General features: G+C 46.4%; 1 long non-coding RNA gene across 1 annotated transcript in view; it reads right to left on the bottom strand.

Annotated features, from left to right (window-relative positions):
- Positions 1 to 391: 391 nt before the first annotated feature.
- Positions 392 to 25,237, bottom strand: part of LOC140216790 (uncharacterized) — a 31,194-nt gene continuing 6,348 nt past the window's right edge. The window contains exon 2 of the long non-coding RNA XR_011893476.1: positions 392 to 7,835. This is a non-coding gene — a long non-coding RNA (uncharacterized lncRNA). The remainder of the gene's footprint in view (positions 7,836 to 25,237) is intronic.

Below are 25,237 nucleotides of genomic sequence, written 5' to 3'. Positions count from 1 at the left end.
CGAGATGGCACCGGTGGGCTGGTGCATTCTCGGGGGCCACGTCTTAAGCAAAGAAACTCTGCGGAAATCTTCAAGGTCAAGGAGGTTACATGAAAGGGAGAAATCCCATTCATGGAGAAGCAGCGTGAAGCTAGAAAAAAAAGGCCCGTACAGATTCCAAAAAGATTAAGCTTCGGACATCGAAAATTACGTGCATAGGAATCGCTTCTTATTCAACTGCGAAGCCTTTAATCTGAATAAGCAATGTTGGTTTCCTTGTAGCTTTGTGCTCTTTTCAGTGTATTACAGCTTTCCCCTTGCTCTTTTTCCTTCCTGGCACTTCTGCGCTGCTTTAAAGCGTAGGGAAAACATACTTCGCAAGGGATAAAATGACATTATGAGTACGGCAATGTTCTGTAATGAAACATCGAAGATTTATTCAGAAATGCGGTAACACAAAGAATGTTTAGGTATAGAATGCAAACATAACATAGGACAAAATTTACGCACTATGCAAATGATAAAGGGGATGGTATTGCGCTCGTAGACACCGTGATGTTGGCATAGAAACAACGATCAGTCTACGAAGAGTTCAGAGCATGAGAGGTAAGCAATAGCACAAGACCGTAAGGGAAAAAGGATAAGGCACTCAAGATTAAAAAAGAAGAACACGCAACCTAAAGAAGCTCAAAATAAATGAATGATGTGAACCAAACCCGTGTAGCTAAACATGGAGTGTAAGGTCAATAATAGTGCACCAAATTGATTTTTGCCGAAGCTCGCAAAATGCTAGAACATCCGTAAATCATAAAGTTGGCATCCACAGACCGTAACGTTAAAATGCTGCAAAGGCCTTTCCAGCGCTCCTCTCAGATACATGCCTTAGTCAAATTTTTATCATAACTACAGTTTTGTGTTACGAAGCATTTCCCGCATTCTTGCAGGATAGTGTTAGAAAAATATGTTGCTTTCTACAATGCATATGATATCATCTTCGCATGGCTTTCGGTACACTGCGGCATCGTCCATAGCAACCTTGTTGACGATGATGCCCCTTCAGCCCTTAAAAAAGCCCATAAAGTTCCCATATACTTCTCCACAGCAGACGTGGCGAGGGGTCTTCGTTTGCTTGCTCCAACCAAAACGCAAACTTCTTGAAGCATGCCCAGTATATCGAAGTGTCGCCTACATAGATTGGAGCCTTCACTGAAGCTGCAAGTGCCATCGCACGTTTCCCGCAGTGATGCAGTTTTACCGGGGCGCCTCTGGGAATAGCTGGCTTTTCCCAAAGCCTACTCGTTTCCTATTTCAATGGCAGGCTCACTCATATGTAACCCGTGCAACTGCAAAGAAACAAATGAACATGTATTGCGTGTTTTTTTAGCGTTATAACGTCTAACCCGGCAGTCTTCAAACAGTGGTAAACGGGATCGCAGACCATTTCCAGACACTAAATTTTTTAGACCATAGCCTCATGCTTCACAGGCTTACAAAGCATCGCGCGTGTTACTTCAGTTTAAGAAATCCAGTGGCATAGCTAGCCTAGCTAGTGGACTACCTAGTTACTAGCATAACTTTCAGGCTGAACTCTTCACGTTTCCATCATTGAAGTCTCGATCGCTTGACCTCTAAGTTGATGTTTGATAGGAGGTGAAGCGTAAGAGCATACGCTCGTAACAGTAAGGCTTGTGCATTGTACTTTGTATTTCATGATTTCATGGTATTGTACGATGGTAAAGAAACGTACTTATGAAGAGATACGCGTTCCGGGTAAAGATTGTTGATGAAGGCTAAACGAGATGTCTTCTCTGTAGCGGTAAATCTTCCACCTTTTTTTACGCTAATATGACACACGATGTAACGCGAGTAACTCATTCACAGACATACACACCTTTGCAACGGTTCATTATCGCAACTACTGTGCAATTGTCTACCTTGAGCAAGACAAGCCTGCTTACCACGGCTGCTGATTACATTCGTTCGCCCCCCCCCCCCTTGCCATGTCTTTGACCTGTGCAGTCAGTTCATCCTAAGCAACGAAGCTTGATTTAGCTATCTATGTTCAACCCCCAACGTCACAATGCCTGTAATAAATGCAAGAGCGCCTGCACGCAGATACTTTTGTGAACAGTAACAATGTTCAGGCGGTCTGAAGTACTTGGCATTGATACACTATACTGTATCTTTGGGACAGGCTTAACGAAATTTCCGCATTAAGGTATGGCGACAGCAAAGCCGATGAATACAGCTCCGGCCATGGGGCAGCCTTTATGTGCCTGAAGAAAAAATACACAGCAAACTTGTACGACAATGTCGAATCTGGCCCAGTTTCCAGCGCAGCTGTATTTTTAGCAGTTTCATTAGGAATTTGCATGGTCAGTAAATGAACCACATGCTTTAAAAGGTTGCCCGCATATAAGCCTTTCGAGCACTTGCTTATGGAATTTTTCACAATTCGACCGCACGAATTTAAGTCTGCATGCCCATCAGCGGTCATGTTCTCAGCGATATAAAAGCACTCAATTTCGCGGGCACATATAGTTTTCCCAGCACATTGGTCTAAATTAATTTCTACGCCGTCCGTAAAATATAGTTATAACACTTTGGACCTCTTGTATAAATTATATACTGCAAAACGAGCAATTAGAAAACACACACTTTGAAATTTGCGTCCACATCACTCCTATCCTTCTTCCTATTTACACCAAACCAGGTGGCCCATTTAGATCACCGAGGACACCGAGGAAACCTACTACACGCCTTGTACAACGCATAAAAATATGAAGAAAATTCGGATAGAGCAATTATTAGCAAAGCTCATAAATGACATAGAAACGGTAACCTTTCGTCACACATTACTACTTACATGCCTACAATTTCTGCCAAATGGGAATTCGGTGTAGTGTCGTTCTCCCAAAACACTGGGAAGCATCGAGCACAGCTGCGGCATAACACTTTCGAGCACTTGCACAACAAATTTTCGCAAAGCCTGCTAGCGCTCTTGAAACATTGGCTGCACATGACGCATAAATTTCCCCCCTATTTTCTCGATATGTCAACGATGTGGCGCGTTCACATCTTTCTGTATAGTTTGTAAAACACTCTTGTAACACTCCGAAACGGTCGAATAAGTAATTTGATGCCAAGGCTAAAATTATTCCTCACACTTTGAGCTATGCCTACATATCACCCCCGTAACCTACCCACTATATAACCACGAAATGAACCCCAAAGAATCAAGCTGCCTAGTTTAGCTTACCAAGGACACCGGGGATACCGCGCCTTGTCTTGAGTACGAAATTAAGGGCGGGGGGGAATCTATCATTCAGTAATGATTTCCACACACTTCAAGCTTTCGGTGCTCATTGGCCATGCCTATAGCTCTCATTCTCTCCAACGTAAAACCACCGGTACCTTTGCGTCTCCCAGGAGCGTTAAAAAAAAACATCGAACCAGTGCAGAAAACTAATGCTTAGCAATTTCTATTTAGTCCCTAGTCAAGTCACACACTTCAACATTGTCTCTCAGATCACGCCTGACATAAACCCTATTTCCTCCAAACATGAACTTGACGAATGATCTAGTTTTCCCAGGACTTCGCGAAAACAAGTACATGTAGTGTAGATAGTCAATGTGAAGCGAGGGTGCCGGCGTTATATAAACTGGTGCTGCCCGCAGTCCACCGCCATCAGACGCGACGCGTATCTGATTATCCAGAGCGATAACGAAGTAGGTGAGCTGGCAAACAATAAGCATGGCCCAGTGCAGGCAGTGGTCAGAGAGATAAGACGCCCGTTTTCACCTCTAATGTTCAAAGGTCAAAGCACAGCAGTGTCACTTGTTAAGGTCTAGCACATGTTCGCAACATAAAAACGACTGTTGTGTCTGCATCGCATTTCGGCAAGCTGCAAGAATGACGGGCCGTGACGGATCGCCCGTGCAGCCGCTTCTGAACCTCTCTTCCTATACAAATTGAGTGTCATTACAGAACGAGTTTTGGTTTATACGAGTGTTTATCGAAACTCGGGTGTGAACGATACTGGCGGTTTTAATCAAGTGTTCCGGTAATCAGATTCGAGCGCCAGAACTTTGGGTAGGACATACTAATCACCGCAAGAACTTGAGTGTTTATGTCAGTAATCTTATTTCTTACTTAAGGCGCCTGCCGAATCAACAGTGCGAAGGATTCGTGTGAACTTGAGATTACTGTAAGGGCCGACGCTGAAGCCGAAATAATCGTAAACACAGACCTCGACCTTAATTTTTGGGCAGTCAATTGGTAGCTTTAATATACTCGTAGCTTCGACGTCAGTTTCATCATAAATACCGTATGTGCAGTCGGACGTTCGAAAATAGAATGGCGTTTTAACGTTGATGGGGGTGCTAGGACAAATGCCATACTGGGTGCCCAACTATCACGCACCAACATTTAACAACTATGCATATGCCGCGTAGCTCGACAGAAACAAGATAATGCTGTTTGCCCTCGCTTGGATATACTAAGATTATTTTTTGAATTTCGCCTAAAAACATGATTAGTCTTAATTAATTAATCAACTGCTCAAGTATTAAAATTACATGACAAGGGGTAAGGAGAAAATTGTACAGCAACATAAACTCCCAACACAGCTTACTCTTGCTCAATAGGTGCTACATAAAAGTGTTTTTCTGAGCGGGGAAGGAGCCCGCGAATACACGCAAAATTGCCGCGCGACTGGCCGCTCGAGGCACTTTGCTTGTATTCGCCTGCATATTTCACGCTCGAAAAAAAACACACTTTTAAGTAGCACGTATCGAGAGAGATAGAGGTTTACAGAAAGGCCTAACGTAACTATAGCACGTATCGAGCAACAGAAAGCTCCATCAGGAGCTTTTCATGTTGATCTACAATGGTCTCATTGATACTTTTAATCTAATTGTAGTATTCGAGAAGTTGAATAAATAATTAAGAGTATAATTATCTAATTAGGTGGAATGCAATAAATGATTATCTCCAAGCGACGGCAACATTACCTTAGTTCTGTCCAGCTACCTGGCATTTGCATATATTTAGATCTTCGAGCATGATAGTTGGGACACCTCGTACATGTTGTAGCCTGCATGATGTTTTATCCCACACCAAGGAAACACGCAGCCGCGCGTGTCAAAAGTTACACTTTCTATGGCATTTAGTGAACTCTGTGTGAACAACATTCATACCTCAGCAGAACCAACATTTCACATTAAACGGAAACCGTCAGGTGCTACGTGCGTACTCTAATGGAAAGCCGAAGAGTTCCCGCAGCCCAAAGGCCTTCGTTGTCCAGAGTCATCGCGGGTATGGGATCCGTAAGGCGAAAAAGCGTTTTGCCGACGCCACCGATGACAACAGTCCTCTCCCCCTGCACGGCCGACACAATGTAGAACCTGGTCTTCGCGGAACACGTTGGGTGGTGTATCATGAACTCAAGTCTGCCACAAAAGGGCCACGGAACGGCAGGATTCTCGAGGCTAGCACACAGTTGAGCAGCAAACGAGAGCATGGCACAACCGCCCGTAGTTCCGCATCGCGCAGACAACTTCACGACGTAGCCCGACAACTCCGAGACGGGGCTGAACACTTCCTCGACGTATCCGTTAGAGTAGTAGCAGGCGCGGCTGACCCCAAGGGCTAGGCTATTGGGCGTCCACATCAGTGATGGAGGTTCAGTTGCAGGCAAGTTTCCCAACTGCTGTTCGTGCGAACGAGGCTGCCACCTGCTTTGTTGTTCACGTCGTGTAGCTCCATATGTGGCGACATGATTGGCTTTGGCCAACTGGCACAGCCTACCATCGCTCAATGCCCATTCTTGTACATCTCTTTGAGGATCAGTGATGGCCGGAGCTTCTTGTCTGCGGTGTGTTACGGCCGTCGTACTGGACGGCCAGTCCCGGTGAAGGAAACGCCGGCGACGTCGTCGTGGCACTGCGCTGGGTACAGAGCCGGAGTCTAGAAGAGATTGGAACTGCATGCGTCTGTCACCATCCCTTGAGAGCTGTCGACGCTCAGAAGGTGTGTACTTTTCGTCGTCGTCACTTCTCTGTGCGCCGTCAATGACAGGCGACGTACCGGGCGGCATCATTGATGACGATGCTGAACGGGCACTTGCTGGAATTGTCAGAAGCGAAAGGAAGCGTCGCTCTAACATATACAAAAGCAGAAGTACCGCAGCCAGACGACGTTCGACTCTGGCCAGCAGCACCGTCGCGTCGGTAGATGACTGGCCGTTGGGACTTGCGTATTGCAGATTGCTCACGTCGGCTTCCAACCGCTGGGGTGCGAGAGCAGCGTTGTATCTTTCCGTTCTGGCTGACCTCGCGCAGAGCATTCGCTCCGTCGGCTGAGGGGCGAATGGGAGTGCGGATATGATAATCTCGGGTACTTGAAAGGCGCCAGCTTTCGCTGCCCGAAGGTCTCTTTCGACATGATAGTGTGAGGTCGACTTGCCACGGATGATTGTGGAGGTATTCATTCCAACGTCATCTGGACTCTCTGCAGAGCAGCATACCCCCGAGTCCAAAGAAGAGGTCGAGTTCTCTCCCATTGTGACCACCAGGCTCTAGTTGTGACAACTGTGCAGCAAACTTCGGATCTAACTTTTCGTTCCTTTAAACAGGGATCTCGAAGCACCTTCCATTGGCTCAAGGGCGGGAAAAGTTGGCGACTTGCCTTTCTTTATGCTTGCGACACGCGCCAGCGACGTCGGCGTTTCAGTATGTGCATATACCACTCGGAGCGTTCTCTGCACCGTCAACGCTGATTCGAAGATAATGTAGCCACCGTGCAGTCAGATCGGCCGTAGAAGCAGGACTGAGAAACTCGCTGCGGTCTGCAGTGCGCCATACGACGTCACCAAGGCTACTTGCTTATCTGACGCCGAACCACTTCGGATGCGCGAGGTTTATCGAACGTTCGCTCGAGAGCACTTGAACTTTATCGCAGTTTCACGCTGTGTTTGCCTTTCGTGACCAGGCAGGCACCGTTTCCGCGGAACGATATTCTTGCGCAGCATGTGCATTCCTTGTCGCTCTAGGTAGATAAATATAGATGCTGCGCCTTTGTATCGGGCGATTACGGCGAGTCCAGCGTTATCTTCCCGCACCGGCACATTTATTTTCTCACCCCTCCTCAGCGACCATTTAGTGTCATATTGCGCATATTTGTGTCGTATGGTTTCGTCCCAATGCTTCCTGGACGTCTTATCTACTATTTGTTGCTCTATTGAAGTATGTTGCTGCTGCTGTTGTTGCCGCGCACACTGAAATACTGAAACAGCGGTAAGGGAGACGCAGATTAGAAGACTCACACTAGGAGGGCTGTGCATTTTGCAGCTTTCCTAGCCCGTTGACCGACGCTTCCGCCACCCCTGGGTTCCGAAAACGTGCGCGGAATAGATTTATCCCGCAAAATTCTCCCACGATTGCGGAGGAAACCTTCGCACTATTGTCGGCGCCGTATTTGGCGAAGGGATAGAGAAGTACAAAGAGAAACTTCCCGTTGTTTTCGTATTTCCCCATTTGATTCCTCTGTCCCTATAGACGCGATAAACAATATAACGCTACCGTGCCCCATCTCGCAATCTTAAAGAATACGTTTTGCCTCTCACAGCTAAAATCCGCAGCCAAAGAGGCACTTTTGTGGCGCTAGTTTGAATTAATCAAGTACAGAACAAAAATTAACGCATTGGTAAGTCGATCTGCGTCAAAGTACAGATATGTTCAACTACAACTTCAATAACCAAATGCACGCACTGCGAGATCAAACTCCGTGGGCTCTGTGTGAGATCAACTCTGTGTGCAGAGATTTCTCCCCAGTAACTCCAGATAAGGCAACTGGACTGAAACGAAAACAGGTGGGAACCATGTGGTAAGAGTACAAGAATAATTATGAACACTCTTTCAGCCCTTCAAACCATCTAGTGCTCACATAACCAAATTTAGAGGCAGAGGTAAAACTGTTTAGAGTTTGATGCCTTGTGCATAGCTCTACAGTGTCCACTGTATGTTTTACAGGTCCGTTAAAAAAAATGGAGAAAGGAATAATGCAAAACACTGTTTGCCGTCGTCGCCGCACAAGAGAATGGTGTAGTTTTCTAGTTGCTGCTGTTATCGTTGTTTCTATTGTCGTTGTTGCTATCGTCGTTAACTGAACACACCATGTCTATGCACAAGACGGAGGTTGGCCTCCCAGAAGGCGATATAACAACCACCTAGCCAGCTAAGTAACAAATAAACAAAACGAGTAACTCGTACAATAAAAAGAAAGTAAGCAGAATCCACGCAGTGTGAGAATCAATGTTATGGGAAGCATTTTGAAGGTACATGGATAGCAATCCTTGTTATGAGCTGCGCAAAGTGTTTCCTGATTGCACGTGTCCTCGTAAACTGTGATCGTGTCTGTGACGAAAGCTACAAGACGACAGCACCACCACGAAGGCATCACGCCGACGTTGTTGCCATGACGACAATGGCGTGAAAACGACGTCGATGCATGGTTTGACAACGGTGGCGTGACGATTACTCAGCCCACCATTTCTTCTGCGCTTCCTTTTAAGAAGCAACAACTTATCGCCTATGAACCACGGGGAAGACTGAGGCCCACGCATCTGCTCTGGCAAAAGTGTACTGTGACTATACGATGCCGCTCAATGGGCTGTCGTCTGGAAGCTTTACCTGCTACCGGGTGGAGATTGCGTACAAATTAATTCACTCGTTCTAGCATAGCTCAAGTTCCACGCAGCGGAACGCAGTCTGTTTTTATTTAATACGTCTCAAACGAGGTGAGAGAGGAACCTACCTGCAGCACTACATTCAGCAAATGTTTCGCATTACGTGTTAAAATAGCCTGATATCAATAGCATAATGGCAGGAGTAAAAAAAAAGTTAGAATAGCTAGAGCTCACAGTTCGTATTTCTTCTCTCTCGTCCTTGTAATTTTTTTTTTTTTTTTGCAGAGGCACTCTCGTTCCGCTACCATCTGCCTTTGCACTGTCCTTGCGTCTAGCATCGTCCGACCACTGCTTGATATATTTTTTTTTTCTGCGTCAAAAAACCTGGCCTGCTACTTTACTTACCTGGGGAGTGCTAATACCATGAATACGAAAGTCCTCGTACGGAGCTTTTGTCTCGGATTCCACCACATTTCCCGCCCTAAAATCAGATATGCGCCTGCATTGTTTTCAACACTTCTTTCCCACCTCCGCAGCCCATCAAGTATGCAGCTTACAGGTTTTCACACGGCACGCATTAGAAGGACGACGATGATATCGGTCGCTTCTTTTGCACCGAATATGTCCTCGTGACCAGTCGCTGTACCTCTCTGCTCGCATACGTGCCTTGCCTTTTATGGCAGTCTGCGTACGCGCGACGAAATCAGTGCCAGGTCGGCAACCGCGCGCATCTACGAGGCCCACCGCGTGGCGCGCCGTACTCGATAAGGAAGCCGGCGCCGGCCACCTTGGCTTACTCAGCCTCCTCTCTATGCCCTCCCTCCCGCCCAACACAATCGCCCTTTTCCCACTGTTTGCCTGCCTCTTGACGGTGACGCCGGACGTCCTAATCGGTCTCGCAACGTTGGACAATGTTGCACCTTTGGCGCTGGCACCCTTTTCAGGCAAAAAAAAAGAAGAATATGTTTCTCCGCTTTTCTTTATTGGTTTCAATACTAATTATCGTCAATGCATTCTTGCCAGAATGTTGCCACCCACCCTTCAGCGTCACACAGACTTCCCTAAAGAGAACACACTGACGTGGACGAAGAAACAGAATGCAAGGAATAATTATACGCTGTTGCGTGGCAAGATGGTACCTTTAAATTAAGGGGTATTCGCAGAAAACGACGTCGGAAAGTACTTGATTTAGCAAGAACCGCCGTGGTTGCCCATGGGCGAGATCGAATCCCGCCCATGGCGGCCGCATTTCGATGGTGGCGAAATGTGAGAACACCCGTGTACTTAGATTTAGGTGCACGTTAAAGATCCCCAGGTGGAAGAAATTTTCGGAGTCCTCCACTACGGCGTACCTCATAATCAGAAAGTGGTTTTGGTACGTAAAACCCCATAATGAAAAATGATTTAGCAAGTTTAGGTCCCTATGCCACATGACTGCACTGACGTGCTCTCAGCACAAATACAAACGCGGAAAAATTGAAAGTGACTATTTAGGTTGAGTTATTGCGCATACAACTTTGCCTGCATTTGTAACAGCTGTTCAACTCAAGCTCATCAATCTATGAATGGGCTCACGCAGATGTTTAACGACCCGCGATGGAACGACAGAACATCGCAGTACCTCGTGGTTAAAGGGACAGGTATTAGGAGAGTTTTATTTTATTGTTCGCGTTTCCAATTATGTTGATGGCATAGGTACGGTTCCTCATCAATCGCTGCTTTGGGTGATCGTTGACAAATTTGCGCAAGCAAGGCACAGATACTATGAGGCTCGGTGAAGTCCCTCTTGTCCTAACGTCCCGAAATAATATATATCAAGGTAACGCCAGTCTTTCACTCAGCCGCCATCGTGTTTATCATCTCACTCTTCCGTCATTACCCGTGCATGAATGGCTTAGAGGTGTCACGTGGCATTTGTGCCGGTTAACGGAGGTGTTTATTTATTATGAATATTATCATTATTATTACTTTTTTTCAAAACTTTCAAAAGCACGGTAAACGGCAACAAACGCACCGATAGGGGCTTAGCGCACAGAATACACTTTCAAAACGAGCAGTGATGATAAATCATGTGGGTTCAAATCATGCGTGTTGAGAGGTTTGATAACCATTCGGGGGCACTGACAGCGCTCTTTACCGGAGGAGGATTAGAGCTGGAGGGAAGCGGGAAAGGGAGCTTGGCGCCACATTGAATCTTATCTAGCGACCTTATGTGCTCCTTGAGGCGCGTTATAGCGGGAGGGGGGGGGGGGGGGGGTCTAACGGCTCCATCTAGCGTGCTCTGAGCGAACGACGACTCTTGACTCAGAGATTTCGATGAACACTTTCGCGATATTTTGCCACTCGCTTTAAGGTGATTCGGCAATGACTGTGGAAAAGGTGAGATGAAGTATGAAAACACCAAGTACAACCTTCCTATAGCAAATAACGTTTCCCAACATTTCGAAGTCACATTTGCAGTGTAGGAGGTTCCGCCTGCAGCAAGTTGTCTACGGTCTTCCTCTCTGACGTAATACTTCTTCATTCAATATGAGTACTTATTTTCATCTATCCTTTCGCCGCGATCATTGTCTTGTTTGCGTGTGTTTTTAACTGAAAAATTCCCGAAGAAATACTCTCAGGATGACTGCCGAGCTTAATGCAATCAGCATGGAAGCGCTGCACACACACACACACACACACACACACACACACACACACACACACACACACACACACACACACACACACACACACACACACACACACACACACACACACACACACACGCACACACACACACACACACACACACACACACACACACACACACACACACACACACACACACACACACACACACACACACACACACACACACACACACACACACAATATATATATATATATATATATATATATATATATATATATATATATATATATATATATATATATATGTCCCGCACCTCCACCACTTTATATTACTGAGAACGATCAAGTTGTCCAGCGCTGTTTATTCCAAAAAAGGCAACGTTGCATCACAGGCTCCTGCAGAGAAACACGTCAACGAATCTTAGTCCAACAAGAGTGGTGACTGTCATGTGCACTGACCAGGGGAAGTGCATGCAGCAATACGACAATACCTGCTTTCCTCTTTCCTTAATGCCGCATCAATTGATTAATTGCGATTAAATCATTAATCTAACAAATACAAATGTATATGCCTTTGTGAATTCTTTGTCATTGCACTTGATGTAAATAAAAAAGAACCTCTCCGGCCTGGACAGCACTGCAGCTTGCAGTATTTCGAAAATAAATAAATAAATAAAATTGATAAATTGGAGGGATAGAAGTGTCCCAGAAAAGGCACTACTGGTAATAAAATAACCTCGAGCGCGTGTCGAAGGGGTGCCGCAGTGCTGCACTTGGAATGCCCGGGGGGGGGGGGGGCGGGCGGTCCCGCACTTCTTTAAAGCGCCCCCCCCCCCCCCCCCGAGGCCCTTCTGACTTTAAGTAGTGCCTCCTCCCCCTTCTAGTGACGCCACTTGACGTCGTTATAATCAGACAATCTTTCGTGAATATTTATGGACACACGCGCCGTGCATGGACTACAGAGCGGTGACGCTAGATAGCGCAGCGGGTCCAGATTAGCAATTATGATCTTTAATGAGTCGGGTATTTACGTGGTGTGATTTCAACGTCAAGTCATGCCCTTAGCCAAGTAATGTAAGTACCTCTGCATATACATAAACGAAGGACAGACATACTCTAGCACCTACCCAAGATAACTTTAAAATAAAAGGGAAGCGGAATGCAGCGATAACGAAACTAAGAATTCACAAACGGCTTAAGAGGAAGCTTTAGCTCGGGTGCTCCTATCTAAATACATGTAAAAGGAGAATTCGTTTTTCTCGGCAACCACTGCACTAAATTTGACGGTATTTGCTGCATTTAAAAGAAAAGCTTAAAATCTTGTGACTGTTGGTTTCGAATTTTCGATTTAGGTCGTCACATTTTTATAAAAATTTGGCAAAAATTGCAAATTTTCAGAAAACGAAACTATCAAGTTTACAACTCCGTAACTCAGGAAGAAAAAATGATATCGCAATTCTGTGAATTGTACCTGATAGCACATCTAAACCGGACAAAATTGATATGTTACACATGAACCTCGAAAAATGGAGTAATGTGTAATTACAACTTTTGCAGAACCTTCGTAAACAAAGTAACAAATTCACGTAAGAAGTAAAATAACATATCAAATTTGTCCGCTTTGAATGGTCTAATGGATGCCGTTTACAGAATCGCGATATCTGTTCTTGACGCAGAGCTATTAGCTTGTGAACTTCGTGCTTCTATTTTTTTCAAACGTCTGAATTTTTGAAAATCCTTTTAGCAAACTTCGAGCCCTAAATCAAAATTCCGCTTCCAGCAGTCACTAGAATTTAACTTTCTCTCTCACATGCAACAAATTTCATTAAAATCGGTCTAGGGGTTATCTCAGAAAAACGTTTTTGCGTTTTTACATGTATTTGAATAGGCCGCGTCGGAGCTGGGCCCGAGCTAAAGCTTCCTCTTAAGGAAGCTTTAGCTCGGGCCCAGCTCCGACGCGGCCTATTCAAATACATGTAAAAACGCAAAAACGTTTTTCTGAGATAACCCCTGGACCTATTTTAATGGCATTTGTTGCAGTTGAGGGAGAAAGTTGAATTCTAGCGACTGTTGAGAGCGGAATTTCGATTTAGGGTTTGAATTTTGCTTAACGAATTTTCATATATTCGACAGTTTCAAAAAAATATTAGCACGAAGTTTACAAATTCATAGCTCTGAATCAAGAACAGATATCGCGATTCTGTAAGAGGCGTCCATTATATCTCTCAAAGCGGACAAATTTGATATGTCGTTTTAAATCTTACGTGAATTTGTTACGTTGTTAACAAGGGTTCTGCAAAAGCTGTATTTACGTATTACGAATTTTTTTCATATTCATTTGCAACACATCAATTTTGTCCGCTTTAGATGTGCTATTAGATGCAATTCACATAATTGTATTATCATATTTTGTTGATGAGTTAGAGTTGTAAACTTGATAGTATTGTTTTTTCGAAATATTAGATTTTCGCCAATATTTAATAAAAAGTTGACGACCTAACTCAAAAATTCGAAACCAAGAGTTACTAGACTGTAAGTCTTTATTTTAAATGCAACAAACCTTGTAAAATTTGGTGCTGTAGTCGCTGAGAAAAACAAATTTTCCTTTTACATGTATTTAGATAGGAGCACCCCAGCTAAAGCTTCCTCTTAAGCGTGCTCTGTTAGGATCGGCCTGCAGGGGTACTGCTCTGCAAAGCTATTTCATCCCGCTGCACATGCTTCGATCAACCCTCCGTGGGGGCGCCCTACAGAGAACCAGCGAGGACACCGCTAACCAACCATGAACTTACTTCAGAGAACTGTGGACTACGGCAGCTCTGGAATTTAGAGGCGCCGGCTGGGGTCGGGCGTGACCACCTGGCTACGGGGACGCAAGACAATGGACACCACGACGGCCGCGTTGCGAAGGTCAGCTGCGAGTGCTGCGAAGGTCGTCTGCCCTCGGAGGGGTGCAGGGAAAGTGTGTACGTGTGTGTGTGAGCCCTCCTCCTCCAGAAAGGCGGGTCGTCTACGATGCCGTCGAACGATGACGTCGAACGGAGTGTTTACAAGCAGCTGTTTGTCGCTGCTACAGTGTGTGCTCGTCATCGTGCTCTGTGCTCATCAATGCACTCGTGAGCTGTGTGCTCGTAAGCTGTTTGCTGTATGCTCGTCTTGCGTGCTCCATTTGGGAGCCACGCTAGACTGTCGAATGTCTCTTGTTTAAAATGGAAATACTGTAAATAAACCCTGTACGTCTAATTCCTCCCAAGTTCCTCTCTACGACCTGCAACCCCTTCAAGTGGTGGCAGCGGCGAGATCGTTCGACAACTCCTAAACTGGTAACAGCGGTGGGATCGTCCGACAAATCCTTCAGCTCCTATCTAAATAACACATATAAAAGGAGAATTCGTTTTTCTCGGCGACTACTGCACCAAATTTGATGACGTTCGTTGCATTTAAAGAAAACTCAAAATCTAGTGATTCCTCGTTTCCAAATTTTGACTTCGATCGTAAATTTTTTATTAAAATGCAGCAAAAATAAAAAAAATTCAGGAAACGACGCTATCAAGTTTACAACTATGTAACTCAGGAGCGAAAGGCGATATCACAATTCTGTGAATTGCATCTAATAGTACATCTAAAGCGAACAAAATTGACATGTTACACATGAATCTCTAAGAAGTTAGTAATATGGAAAAACAGCTTTGGCAGAACCCTTGTACACAACGTAACCAATTCGCGTAAGATATAAAATGAGGTATTAAATTTGTCTGCTTGTAATGGTCTAGTGGATGCCATTACAGAACCGCGACATCTGTTCTTGACTCAGAGCTATTAATTGCAAACTTAATGTATCTATTTTTTAAAACTTCGTAATTTTTGGGACAGTTCTATAAAGACTTATACAGTACCAGTGGCACCCACGACGATAACGGAAGAGAGAATAGCCTAGAGGAATTCGAAATCCCGCAGGTAACGCCGGAAGAAGTAAAGAAAGCCTTGGAAGCTATGCAAAGGGGGAAGGCAGATGTGGAGGATCAGGTACAGCAGATTTGTTGAAGGATGGTGGGCAGGTTCTTCTAGAGAAACTGGCCACCCTGTATACGCAATGCCTCATGACTTCGATCGTACCGGAATCTATATACAAAAACGCTAACATAATCCTAATCCATAAGAAAGGGGACGCCAAAGACATGAAAAATTATAGACCGATCAGCTTACTGTCCGTTGCCTACAAAGTATTTAATAAGGTAATTGCAAATAGGAACAGGAACACCTTAGACATCCGTCAACCAAAGGGCCAGGCAGGATTCCATAAAGGCTACTCAACAATAGACCATATTCACACTATCAATCAGGTGATAAAAAATGCGCGGAATATAACCAACCTTTCCATATAGCTTTCATTGATTACGAGAAAGCGTTTGATTTTGTCGAAACCTCAGCAGTCATGGAGGCATCACGGAATCAGGGTGTCGACGAGCGGTATGTAAATATACTTAAAGATATCTATAGCGGCTCCCCCACCACCGTAGTCCTCCATAAAGAAAGCAACAAAATCCCAATAAAGAAAGGCGTCAAGCAGGGAGATACGATCTCTCCAATGCTATTCACAGCGTGTTTACAGGAGGTATTCAGAGACCTGGATTGGGAAGAATTGGGGATAAGAGTTAATGGAGAATACCTTAGTAACTTGCGATTCGCTGATGATATTGCCTTGCTTAGTAACTCAGGGGACCAATTGCAATGCATGCTCACTGACCTGGAGAGGCAAAGCAGAAGAGTGGGTCTAAACATTTTTCTGTATAAAACTAACGTAATGTTTAACACTCTCGGAAGAGAACAGCAATTTACAATAGGTATCGAGACACTGGAAGTGATAAGGGAATACACGTACTTAGGGCAGGTAGTAACGGCGGATCCGAATCATGAGACGGAAATAATCAGAAGAATAAGAATGGGCTGGGGTGCGTTTGGCAGGCATTCTCAGATCATGAACAGCAGGTTATCATTATCCCTCAAGAGAAAAGTGTACCAGTACTCACCTGCGCGCAAAAACCTGCAGGCTTACGAAAAGGGTTCTACTTAAATTGAGGACGACGCAACGAGCTATGGAAAGAAGAATGATGGGTGTAACGTTAAGGGGTAAGAAAAGAGCAGATTGGGTGAGGGAACAAACGCGAGTTATTGACATCTAAGTTGAAATCAAGAAAAAGAAATGGGCATGGGCAGGACATGTAATGAGGAGGGCAAAAGCAAAACTATCAAGTTTATAACTTTGTGACTCTGCCATTAAAAAGAATATTTCAATTTCATAAACACGCACAATGTCACATCTAAAGCGGGAAAAATTGATATGTTATACAGGGCTTTGAAATATACCCCTATTTTGTGAGTAGGACTTGCAAAACCTTCGTAAGCATTGTTACAATTTCCTGCAACCTGCAAATGCTTATATAATCTTTTTCTGATTTAAGTTGTCTAACGTATGCAGTTTACAATACTGCGATAGCTGTATTTGGCTATCAGCTACGAATTTCGTTTTTTCGTTCCTAAATTTTTTTGAAGCTTACCAATTTTCGTAATTTTTAGAGACATTCGAGGCCCTCTAGCAATAATTTGCTTGCTTCAGACCCTAGAATTGGTCTGAAGAGGCATGTATGCAGTCGTGTAAGTCCGAGTAGGCTGTCCGGTGGGACCTTGTTCACTCCCGTCATTCATTGTGCTTTGGTATTTCTTCTTGACTCGTTTCGCTTCTACGACGTTGTAGCCGTTGTCAGAGTCCATGTGCTTGCTGTTGGAGAAACCGGAGCCTGACACCTCCATGTCAGTGGGGCGAGCCTCGCACTGAGGCCCAAGGGCGAAGGGACGGGCTCGACCTCGTCGCAAGAGTTGGCGTGCCATCTGTCATCGCCTCGGACGACTTCTCATTATAAAAGCGCAATTAATCCTTCACTGTAACATAAACTATCAGAGCGAGGCACGCAGCTACGTTTGGTCACTTCACTTCGTCTTCGCCGCTCCCACGTGACGTACTAAGCCTTTTACAAAGAGAGACCTTGGTAGGGTTCCGGTATGCCTCACACCGGCTAAAAAGGACAACGGCAACCCATGGCAGCGTAACAGAATAGCAGACCAAATTACAACGCGAACAACTCTCTTTTGCTGTTTAGCCCGTTTTGTGGTGGTCAGTAGCCAGAGATTTTCAGCCGATACAAAGGCGCCAATGCAAATGGCGGGTGCTTTTGCGGAACCGAGTTGCGGGGCACGTTCTTTGCCGAAAGCCAACTACCCCTTGAGGAGCGCTTGCTATCGCGCGAGGGCTTTGCGGCGTCTGGCGGTTTAGATAATGTGGTCGGTGGGCGTGTTTTGCCACGCTTGTCCACTTTGTGGGCAGATAGTGCGGGGGCGCATTTGTCGCACCGAAGTCCACTGCGGGCCTCTTGCCGCGTTGCCACACCTCTCGATTATATCTATTTCCACAATGCCTGTGATACGCATGATTTTAAAACAACACATGGTGCGAGATAGATAGATAGATAGATAGATAGATAGATAGATAGATAGATAGATAGATAGATAGATAGATAGATAGATAGATAGATAGATAGACAGACAGACAGACAGACAGACAGACAGACAGACAGACAGACAGACAGACAGACAGACAGACAGACAGACAGACAGACAGACAGATAGATAGATAGATAGATAGATAGATAGATAGATAGATAGATAGATAGATAGATAGATAGATAGATAGATAGATAGATAGATAGATAGATAGATAGATAGATAGATAGATAGATAGATAGATATTCAAAGCAGAGAAAAGCAGGGAGGTTAACCAGAATTAAAGCCTCCGGTTTGCTACCCTACCCTAGGGGAGGGAAATGGGACGTAAAGACGGAAAGTAGAGGCGAGACAAAAAGAAAAGCGTGAAGGAAAAGGGGAGGGCGGGATGGGATCATTATAGTTTTTCTTATAGGCCACTCCCACGTAAAAAGGTCAACAAAGCCGTGATCGACTTTCGGTGCGACTACAGTTCATGTCGGCATTCCAAGACTGTTCTGAAAGTGGCCTGTCGTCAAGGCGTGCCAACACGGCCGCTTGGGACAGCCGGTGCGCGCTCTATCGAGGACAGTGGCAAAATACGTGTTACATAGTCTCCTCGCCACCGCAGTGACCACGAGGCGCGCTCTCGTCTATACCGACTCGGAAGGCGAAATACCTTGTGAAAGCCACACCAAGCCACAGTCTGCAAAGTACTGCTGTCTCGAGTTGGGAGGGTCCAGATGGGGGTCGAAGTCGAAGGTACAGGTCCAATCGGTGTAGGCGTGTGTGCTTCAAACTTGGTGTGTTCCATAAAGATCTTATGGCTTCATTTGCAAGCACACGAACTTTCACTGCTACGTCTGTTCTTGAGAATAGAATGGAGTTTTGCGAGTCCTCCCCATGTGCAGATCGGCGTGTTCATTGCCCATTATGCCACAGTGGCTTGGAATCCACTCTAAGGCGATGTCGTGCCCTTGCACGACGAGATGGTGAAGCAGCAGTTTGATTTCTAGAACTAGTTGTTCGTGGTGTCCGCGGCGTAAGGCAGAAACCAAACAATGAAGAGTAGCCTTGGAGTCACTGAACACGCTCCATTTCTTGGACGGTTCATCAGAAATTACGCCAAGTGCACAACGAATAGCAGCGAGCTCCGCGACAGTCGATGTAGTCTGGTGAGATAGTCGAATCTTTACGGTGGAGGTCTTTGCAGGAAAGATCCCCGATCTTGCAGACCCATACACCGTGGTTGAAGCGTCAGTATATAGACTATGATGCGCGTTGTATGTCTCGTAAGCACGAGCAGTGAAAGCTGCTTGAGTGCTGGAGACGAGAGTTGTGCTTTTGTTCGTATTCTTGGTACCATTAGTCGAACGTTTCCTTGAGCCAAGTGCCATGGGGGAAACGGAACTCTCGCTGGAGCTGTGTAACGCGATGGAAGGCATGTACGGTAGGGCAGGACTGTCTGACAAAAGAAGGCACTTGGTAGATCCTCTGGCATTGAGGCTAAATGATGGGCAGGTGCTCGAGCAAGGTGTCTTACGTGTGCTCTGAGCGCTTCCATGACTATATGGGTATTGGCTGGGAAATCGTGTGCAAGCGCAATTGTTTCAGCTGTTGACGAGCATCGCGGCAATCCAAGACACGCTCTAAGTGCATGGGCCTGGACGCTTTCGAGTGTACGGATTTTAGTTCTGCAGGTGTTGGTCAGCACAGGCAAGCTGTATCGCAAATACCCAAGAAAGAGAGTCCTGTATAGTTGCATCATTCCATGTACTGACGTACCACAGGCTTTTCCTCCATGAAGGTTGAACACACTAGAAACATAGTAAAATATCCAGCCTCAAGGCGGGAGACGAGCAGGGAAGAAAGCGGAGGTGCGCCACCGTAGTAGTGTCGACGCCGGGTCGCGGTCACCTTTCCGTCGTCGTCAAACCGTCGTCGTCCTCGTCAGGGTGCCATGTCGTCTACTTAAACATGTCGGCGGTAGTTTGTGGCGCCATGATCAAACACCGTTATCGATGTCAGCAGTGTACTTCGGTATTGTTGCTGACTTCTTGATGTAATACGTTATTAGCCACAAATTTTGGCAATCCGCAGCACAATCGCAGGGCTTCCCGTTCAATAAAAACAAGGGGGTGTAATTTGTAAGCTGGCGCACCAGAAAATAGCACACACCCAAATTCTAAAATGGGCCACAAATACATTTTATATACAATTAGTAGTGGGTCTTTCCGCATCTCCGACCGGCCAAGTCAACTGAGTGAACCATCATAGACTACACCTAAGTACTTCACCGACTCCACTTAAGGTATAGTCTCGACACGGTAGGATAGCGATATGTTAACGGTATTATTCAAGGCGAAGACTTACACTTCACCCGGGGAACACAGGGATCGATTATTAACATATAACGAAATCACGAAGCATTATTATTTAAGCAGAAGGGAATACCCATTGCCACATGGTAAGCTTTGCAGAGCCCAAGCTGTCACATTACGTTTGCTACAGACAAGAACATACCCAAGTCCATATTTTATTAACAGGATCTATCCGGAGAGGGAAATTCAAACCAACTGTAATAAGTGCAATGGCATCATTACTCTTGACCACATGCTTTGGCAGTGCCCCGCGGTCTTCACAGACCGTGACAAGGAACAAGAATGGTGGCGGCAAATGCTACATAGTGAATCACTCTCTGACCAATTACGGGCAGTCCAGAAGGCCCGCGATGTGGCTGAAGGGCTCGGCCTGACAGTCCCAACGTGGGAGCGGCCCGCGTCAACGTATGGTTGACCTTCAGGACCCAATAAAGTTCTCCATACCATACCATACCAATATCGAGCATTTTCTCAGGTTAGGTGAAAGGCGAATCTTGTTTAACCAGGTTTCGATGGCGTAGAGATAGCTCTGAAGTCTAGCGTTTGACAAAAATTTGTCTGGGAAGGAAAGAACATGGCTGAATAAACGTACACTCGCCAACTGAAAAAAATCAAGACACAGACTGACATTTCGGCGCCCAATACTACAGAGAGTTCTGTAGTCGATAATATAGGGAGTGAATATCACTGTCTGATGCATAGAAAGCCATATCGTCCGCGTATACATATGTTTGTACATCTGGATGCCGAGGAATGGAACTTATGAGAACGCTGAATAATAATGGAGAAGTAACAGCTCCTTGAGGAACACTTCGTGATTGGTTATGTATGCTCGAAAAAACCTCTTGAAGAGCAGTAGAGTTTCCTCCCATTTAAAAATTCACATATCCAGTTTACAAGCTAATTTGGAAACTCTAGATTTCGTAATATATCCAATAAGATAACGTATTCTGCACTGTCGCAGGATTTGGAGATATCTAGTGTCGCAATAGCACATATCGGCCTTTTGCCAGTCCATATCTGCCAGTCCACATGAGCATGTCATATTGATCATCATGGTCTTCGTTCTCTACAAATTTAAGCATACGGGCATATGGCGTTGTTTCAATTAATTTCGCCAAATTTGAGGTTAGCGCGATTGGTCTAATGCTATCTATTGAATATCCTTCCCTACTATTTTAAGAACTGGAATTACTTTAGCAATTTTCCATGCAGACGGAATCCACGAAAATATAATTGAGTGATTTATAACAGCTAACAGGTCATCAGGAGCTCGCTTAAATAAAATTTTGATCATGGCAGATGTTACCCAATCTGCGCCTGGAGTTGAATCTGGTGGTCGCTCCACGAGCAACCGCGCAGCCCACTGCACCGCAGGGAGTCATACCCGTCCAATATGCCACTCTCCAGAAGGTAGAAGACGTAGTAGCAAAAGCTATTCAGAGCCTTCAGACATCCCTACAAGCTAATATGCAGCAACAACTCACAGCTATACAACAGTCAGCGGCACAACAACAACAATTCGCAACTCAACAACAACACTCTAACACTCAGTTGGCGGAACGCATCATGAGACTAGAGGAACGCATACTAGCACTGGAAGCTCGTCAAAGCCGGCGCCCCAAGAAAACAACTCATCAGACCCTACCAGAATTGCCAGATTCTCTGGGCTCCCCAGAACCCCATCTTGTGCACGCATCACCACCCCTTGATAACCAAGATGGCTCCGCCCCAACATATATGCAGTAAGCGCGGGGGCTCCCCAGGCGAAACCACGGTGTGGCAGTGGAATTGCCGGGGCTACAAGAACAAGTATGGATCACTGATACAATACATCGCTACATCAACAAGGCCACCTGAAATCATCGCACTGCAAGGAACGAACACACACGTCCGCCTACCCGGATACGTCACTTATGGCACTGATACAGGGAGCAGCCTTCACACCCTGGTCAGTAAAAAGCTAGTGGCCGTTCAACACCACCTCCAGCCATCCGAACCGCTTGCCATTCTGCTCGAAATTATCCCACAGGCAACAAAGAAAAAGGGTCCCATGTTTGTTCTAAGCGTCTACTGTCGGCCGAAAAGCGCGCCATCGGTCCTCAAACTGGTTTTGGAGCAAGCAACGCACGCAGCAGGCAACCATCCGCTTCTAATTGTGGGCGACTTTAATGCAGCCCACCCCCTCTGGGGTTATACGTACACCAACCCCAGGGGAAACATGCTTCACAAAGTTATTGAGGACCTGGATCTCACGCTCGTCAACGATCCAACGAATAGCACGAGGCTCGGCACAAGTGTCCAAAGAGACACGAACCCCGACTTAACCCTCACCAGAAGTATCCGCCAAGCTTGCTGGACAAATCTGGAGGAATACCTAGGCAGCGACCACGCGCTGCTAGCCACCACTCTCCATGGTCTCGAATACAAAGCCAGGATAGGCACGGCTCGCCTCACGGATTGGACCAAGCTGCGGGAGATAAGAGAAGAAAGAGCTGCGAACGAACAGAGCCAACAGCTTCAGTGAATTAAGGAGTGGATCACTCAGCTTCACCAGGATGTGAAGGCGCACACCAAAATGCTTGTAACATCCACCACCACTCCAAGCATCGACGCTCGCTTGCTCCACATGTGGGAAGACCGGCGTAGCCTGCTGAAGCGTTGGAAAAGGCAAAGATTAAATCGCAAGCTCAAGAGGCGAATAGCACTACTCACGCAAGAGGCTGCGGAATACGCTACCACGCTATGCCGAGAGAATTGGCTATCCCTCTGCGACAGCTTGAGAGGAAGACTGAGTACTTCCAAGACGTGGAAGTTATTGAGGTATTTAATCAACCCGGCCAGCAGCAAAACGGAATCCCACCACAATATGGCTCGAGTAATTCACCAATTTCCTGGAAACGAGGCGGACCTCCTTTTGACTCTCAAAGCCCAGTACTTCCCCACACAGACATCGGAGCCTCTGCCACCCTACACCGGCACCCCTAACGAGCTCCTAGATGAGGACATTCATCTACATGAGGTAACAGCGGCGATAATGGGCTTGAGACGCCACACAGCCCCGGGAATGGACCAAATTACCAATCAGGCACTTGTAAATCTTGACAGCCCCTCGCTAGTAGAGCTTACTGCTCATCTTAACGAAGTATGGAGGAAACGAAACCTTCCCGAGGACTGGAAAATGGCCGAGGTTCGTCTGATACCGAAGCCAGGCAAGCCACCAGCCATTGAGAACCTACGACCGATCTCCCTCACTTCATGTGTAGGAAAGCTCCTAGAGCACATCGTTCTCAACCGGCTACAGCCATTCCTGGAGGATTCGGGGAAACTTCCAACAACGATGATAGGATTCCGTCCACACCTCTCAACTCAAGACATCCTACTTCAGCTGAAAGAGGAGGTGATTGTACCAGCGACACGCAACTCCCCCACGGCTATCCTCGCCTTAGATCTTAAAGGGGCGTTCGATAACGTCAAGCACACAGCAATCTTACAGAGGCTAAACGCGCTGGGCTGTGGGGCCAGGACGTACTCCTATATCAGAGATTTCCACTCAGATAGAAAAGCCATCCTAAAGGTCGGGGACAAAGCCACAAACCCCTTCCTACTGGGCGGGCGCGGCACACCACAGGACGCAGTGTTATCCCCCCTCCTTTTCAATATCGCCCTAATAGGCCTACCGCCGCTCCTCGATAACATCCCAGGGATCCGGCATGGCCTATATGCCGACGACATTACCATCTGGTCGTCCACAGGGTCCATCGGGGAAATGGAGAACCGCTTGCAGGAAGCTGCAGACGTGGTGAGCGACTATGCTAAGTCATGCGGGCTCAGCTGCGCCCCCCAAAAGTCGGAGCTACTCCTGGTCTCACCGCGAAAGAAGCACACATCCGACTCGCCCACTATCAACATACAACTGGAGGGACACACCATCGTTCCGTCTCAGAGCGTAAAGATATTGGGAATGGTTTTCCAGTCGGATCGCACCAATACAATATTAATTCAAAAGCTTAAGAATACAGCAGCCCAAGTTACGCACATGATCCCGCGAATAACAACCAAGGCAAGAGGCATGGGGGAGGCGGACACGCTTCGGCTTGTCCAAGCCTTTGTCGTGCCTCGAATAACTTACGCTATTCCATACGCACTACTCAACGAGACGGAACTGAAGAAAATCAACACAATGATCAGAAAGGCATATAAGCAGGCGATGGGCCTGCCGACCAGTACTTCCACAGAACGCCTACTACGACTAGGTGTGCACAACACGGCCGAGGAGCTGATCGAGGCACATTTATCCAGTCAACGAACAAGGCTGGCGGTTACGGAAGCAGGGAGGTCCATTCTCTTACGCCTGGGGCTCTCTGCCTCTCTGAGCCATCCGCCGCCTCAGACTGTGAGCTTACCCTATGCCATCCGGAGAAACATCACCGTACGTCCTCTACCTCGCAATATGCACCCAGTGCACCACGCAGAGCGAAGGAAGGCCCGCGCCCTGGCCATACACAAGCGATACGGGACTTTACCCTCTACAGCGTACACGGACGCGGCTTCTTACTCCAGACACGCAGCCACAACAGCCACCGTAGTCGTCAACACAACATCGGAGCACCATTTCACTCACACGAAACAATCCCCTCCAAGCCGAGCAAGCGGCCATAGCCCTCGCGCTCTCCCAAACAGAGGTTGAAGTCATACTGACCGACTCCCAACAGGCGTGCCGCAACTTTGCTAGCGGCAGAATTCATACCACTACGCTCCGGATCATCAATCAAAAGCCGCCAACGAGATCAGTCATGATCATCTGGGCGCCAGCTCATCAAGGCATTCCTGGCAACGAGGTCACCAACCACGTGGCTCGAGATCTGACCCACCGAGCCGAAGCCGAGGAATCTGAACCCGAGCGCATGCACCCTCTATTCTCTTACCAAGACATCACACAACACTACAAGCTCACCCGCAGAACATATGCACCCCCACACAAGTCACTACCTAGAGAGCAGGAGCGATGCCTCCGAG

Source organism: Dermacentor andersoni, chromosome 3 (assembly GCF_023375885.2).
Source record: "Dermacentor andersoni chromosome 3, qqDerAnde1_hic_scaffold, whole genome shotgun sequence".
In the NCBI taxonomy this organism is placed as follows: domain Eukaryota; kingdom Metazoa; phylum Arthropoda; class Arachnida; order Ixodida; family Ixodidae; genus Dermacentor; species Dermacentor andersoni.
Note: the sequence above shows the minus strand (reverse complement) of the source record. Positions and strands in the feature narration are given on the sequence as shown.